At 46.4% G+C, this 5058-nt stretch overlaps 1 pseudogene; it reads left to right on the top strand.

The window, feature by feature from the left end:
* Positions 1-2686: 2686 nt before the first annotated feature.
* Positions 2687-4351, top strand: LOC138440718 (palmitoyltransferase ZDHHC16 pseudogene; annotated as a pseudogene).
* Positions 4352-5058: the final 707 nt, after the last annotated feature.

Genomic DNA, 5058 nt, shown 5'->3' with positions numbered 1-5058 from the left:
CAAATCGAGAAAGGAGTATGTCAAGGCTGTATATTGTCACCCTGCTTATTTAACTTCTATGCAGAGTGCATCATGAGAAATGCTGGGCTGGAAGAAGCACAAGCTGGAATCAAGATTGCCAGGAGAAATATCAATAACCTCAGATATGCAGGTGACACCACCCTTATGGCAGAAAGTGAAGAGGAATTAAAAAGCCTCTTGATGAAAGTGAAAAAGGAGAGTGAAAAAGTTGGCTTAAAATTCAATATTCAGAAAACTAAGATCATGGCCTCCATTCCCATCACTTCATGGCAAATAGATAGAGAAACAATGGAAACAGTGAGAGACTATTTTTTTTTTGGGGGGGGGGGTCCAAAGTCACTGCAGATGGTGACAGCACCCATAAAATTAAAAGATGCTTGCTGCTTAGAAGAAAAGCTATGACCAACATAGATAGCAGATTAAAAAGCAGAGACATTACTTTGCCAACAAAGGCCCTCTACTCAAAGCTATGGTTTTTCCAGTAGTCGTGTATGAATGTCAGAGTTGGACTATTAAAAACCTGAGTGTGGAAGAATTGATGCTTTTGAACTGTGGTGTTGGAGAAGACTCTTGAGAGTCCCTTGGACTGCAAAGAGATCCAACCAGTCCATCCTAAAGGAAATCAGGCCTGAATATTCCTTGGAGGGACTGAACCTGAAGCTGAAACTTCAATACTCTTGTCTACTTGTTGCAAAGGACTGACTCATTTGAAAAGACTCTGATGATGCGAAAGATCAGGCAGGAGATGGGCATGACAGAGGATGAGATGGTTGGGTGACATCACTGACTTGATGGACATGAGTCTTAGTAAGGTCTGGAAGTTGGTTGACAGGGAAGCCTGGCATGCTGCAGTCCTTGGTGTCACAAAGAGTATGACACAACTCTTTCTACTCTCCTCTTTCACTGTCATCAAGAGGCTCTTTAGTTCTTTGCTTTCTGCCATAAGCACTTTCTCTTGATATACTCTGCATATAGGTTAAATAAGCAGGGTGACAGTATACAGCCTTGGCATACTCCTTTCCCAATTTTGAAACTGTCCGTTGTTCCATGTCCAGTTGTAACTGTTGCTTCTTGACCTGCATACAGATTTCTCAGAAGGCAAGTCAGGTGGTCTGATATTACCATCTCTTTACGAATTTTCCACAGTCTGTTGTGATCCACACAGTCAAAAGCTTTGGCATAGTCAATAAAGCAAAAGCAGATGTTTTCTGGAACTCTCTTGCTTTTTTGATGTTCCAACAGATGTTGGCAATTTGAACTCTGGTTCCTCTGCTTTTTCTAAATCCAGCTTGAACATCTGAAGTTCATGGTTCATGTACTGTTGAAGCCTGGCTTGGAGAATTTTGAGCATTACTCTACTGGCATGTGAGATGAGTGCAATTGTGCGGTAGCTTGAGCATTCCTTGGCATTGCCTTTCTTTGGGATTGGAGTGAAAACTGACCTTTTCCAGTCCTGTGGCCACTGCTGAGTTTTCCAAATTTGCTGGCATATTGAGTGCAGCACTTTCACAGAATCATTTTTTAGGATTTGAAATAGCTCAACTGGAATTCCATTACCTCCACTAGCTTTGTTTGTAGTGATGCTTCCTAAGGCCCTCTTGAGTCCACATTCCAGGATGCCTGGCTCTAGGTGTGTGGTCACACCATCGTGGTTATCTGGGTCATTAAGATCTTTTTCGTATAGTTCCTCTGTGTATTTTTGCCACCTCTTCTTAATATCTTCTGTTTCTGTTAGGTCCATATCATTTCTGTCTTTTATTGTACCTGTCTTTGCAAACAGTATTATAAAGGGCTACAGATTCTAAAGTCAGCTGTTTACTTTTGTCTTCTCACCTCTATTTTATAGCTCTTGATAATGTGCAATTTAAATTTAAGTTTCTTTTCCTCTATATCTCTATACATAGGATTATCATTTAAATTAAATTACAGAGTACATATAGAGCATTTTGAATAATCATAGCAAGCATTCAATAAGCATTAGCCCTTATCACTATGCAGTTCCTAGTTGATACAAATTATATAACTACTAATACATCTTCACGGAGAAGGCAATGGCAACCCACTCCAGTACTCTTGCCTGGGAAATCCCGTGGACAGAGGATCCTGGTAGGCCATAGTCCATGGGATCGCTAAGAGTCAGACAGGACTGAACGACTTCGCTTTCACTTTTCACTTTCATGCATTGGAGAAGGAAATTGCAACCCACTCCATTGTTCTTACCTGGAGAATCCCAGGGACAGGAGCCTGGTGGGCTGCTGTCTATGGGGTCACACAGATTCAGACACAACTGACATGACTTAGCAGTAGCAGTAGCAATACATCTTCAAACATGGATGTGTGCTGCACTTAGTCACTCAATCCTGTCCAATTCTTTACACCCCCATGGACTGTTGCCCACCAGGTTTCTCTGTCCATGGATTCTCTAGTCAAGAATACTGGAGTGCATTGTCATGCCCTCCTTCAGGAGATCTTCCCAACCCAGGGATTGAACCTAGGTCTCCCACACTTCAGGTAGATTCTTTACTGTCTGAGTCAACACAGATGAAATGTTAGAGCGATGGGCTGACAGTGGGTCCAGGTCTGCAGGCTGGCCCTATGGGTGGCGGGCTATGGGTCGGGCCCTGTTCCCAGGTCTTGTGAGCTGGAGTTCCTGCTCTGCACAGCCATGCCCTCAAACCAGACAGAGCACACCATCTGGGCTGCCCTGAGGTGTGGAGCTGGAAGGTCAGCTCAGCCAACTTGCCCATTTCACAGATTTGGAAATTCATCTCCAGGGATAGGATTCGACTTGTACTGTATCTCTAAGATACTTCAAGATAGAGACCAAATGGGACAGATGGATATTTGACCAGCCTTTCCACTTCATCCCTCCAGTTTGTTCATTCAGCAAGTATTTATTAAGTACTTCCATAATCCAGGAGGCCTGGGTTAGATCCCTGGATTGGGAAGATTCCCTGGAGGAAAGCATGGTAGCCAACTCCAGTATTCTTGCCTGAAGAATCCCCAGGGACAGAGGAGCTTGGTGGGCTACAGTCCTTGTGGTCACAGACAGTCGGACATGGGTGAGCAACTAAGCACAGCACAGGGCAGGCAGGAGACCCTGGATACCTCTGCTACAGTGGCCGGGCCCACAGGGCCATGTGGATAGCTTTGTGCACATTGGTTGGGTTCCATCCAGTGGTCTGTCCACACAGACAATTCCAGAGACCCTGCTTGAGCTTGGAGCTGCCTCCCTATTTCCCACAGCTGGTGACTGGCCCAGATGTCCTCAGCCTTAGGTCTCTGCATCTAAGCTGTCCACTTGTGGGGCACGGAGGGTCAGGATCCAGGCTGGCCCCTCACGTTCCTGCATTTTCCTAGGAGCCATGTGGGGCCAGAGGAGCCTGTGCTGAGCCCTGCCTGCCTCTGCCTGTGCCTGCTTCTGCTTCTGGGTTACAGGTGCCACTGCCCACTTCTGCTCCATGGCCTGATGCAGTGCCAGGACTGTGGCAAGCTCCTCCTGCGCTCCCTGCTCTACAGCTCCTTCGGGGGCAGTGACACCGCCATGGACGCTGCCTTTGAGCCTATCTACTGGCTGGTGGACAACATGATCCGCTAATATGGGGTGGTGTTTGTGGTGCTGGTGATCGTGCTGACCAGCTCCATTGTGGCCATCGCCTATCTCTGTGTCCTGCCTCTCATCCTCCAAATCTACTCCCTGCCCTGGCTCTGCTGGCATTTCTTCCATAGTCACTGGAATCTGATTCTCATAGTCTTCCATTACCACCAGGCTATCACCACCCCACCTGGATACCCACCCCAGGGCAGGATGATAGGATAATAATCTCCATCTTTAAGAAGTGCATTAACCCCATGCCAGCCTGAACACACCACTGCAGCATCTGCAATAGCTGTGGAAGCTGGGACCTTTTCCGGGACGCTTATGCTGCCATCTAGACTTGCCACCAGACTCCACCACCCATTCTCTCTTTCCAAGAAGGAGTGACTCACAAGAGTCTTGTCTACCTCTGGTTCCTGTGCAGTTCTGTGGCACTTGCCCTGGGTGCCCTAACTGTATGGCAGGCTGTGCTCATCAGTCGAGGTGAGACTAGCGTTGAAAGGCACATCAACAAGAAGGAGCGTCGGTGGCTGCAGGCCAAGAGCAATTTTTAGGAATCATTACAACTATGGCTACTTGAACAACTGGAAGGTATTCCTGGGTGTGGACACAGGAAGGCACTGGCTTACTCTGGTGGTGTTACCTTCCAGTCACTTGTCCCATGGGAACGGAATGAGCTGGGATCCCCTGCCCTGGGTGACTGCTCACTCAGCCTCTGTGATGGCAGTGTGAGCATGTGAGCTGGAGTGTGTCAGCCACAACTTGAGCACCAACATGCTTCTGGCATTGCCTCAAGGGCCTCCAAGGATAGCTTCATGAGATCCTTGAGTCAAAAGAGCCAGTGGGCCTGCCCCAGGGTACCATGCGGGGACAGCTCAAGGACCAGTCTCCTGGCCATTGCAGAAGCAAGGCACGACGTGGAGAAATCCTAGGACTGATGTCACTTTACTCAGGCAAACAGAAGTTCCAGCCCCAGACTGGAGATCAGGCAGCTAGCAACCTTGCCAGGTTGACCCTGATCTCCTCCAGGTTACAGCACTGGGGTTGGCCACCACCTCTTCCACTTGTGGTCTGAGGAAACAGCTGAATGGTCGAGATGAGATTCTGGCTTCTCAACAGGGCAAAGATACCAGGCCTACTGCTGAGGTCACTGCCACTTCTCATGTGCTGCTGAAGGGAGCAAAAATAAAGGTATTTGATTTTATGAGAAAAAAAAAAGTTACATAAGGAAGGATCATGCATAGTGTTGTGAATTTCATGTATAAAATATGTATATCTTATATATTTCAATAAAACTCTTCTATTAGTAGTTTTCTTCTACAAAGAGTAAAAATTCTAGAAATAAAAAGAATGATTCTAGTTTGGCTTTTAAAATATGTTCATAAAATATGAAGATAAAGTTTCAAGACCACTTCTATAAATAAATATGATCTATCCAC

The sequence above is a fragment of the Ovis canadensis genome, chromosome 1 (genome assembly GCF_042477335.2).
Source record: "Ovis canadensis isolate MfBH-ARS-UI-01 breed Bighorn chromosome 1, ARS-UI_OviCan_v2, whole genome shotgun sequence".
NCBI lineage: Eukaryota > Metazoa > Chordata > Mammalia > Artiodactyla > Bovidae > Ovis > Ovis canadensis.
The sequence above is the reverse complement of the archived record's forward strand: the minus strand, read 5'-3'. Positions and strand labels throughout refer to the sequence as shown.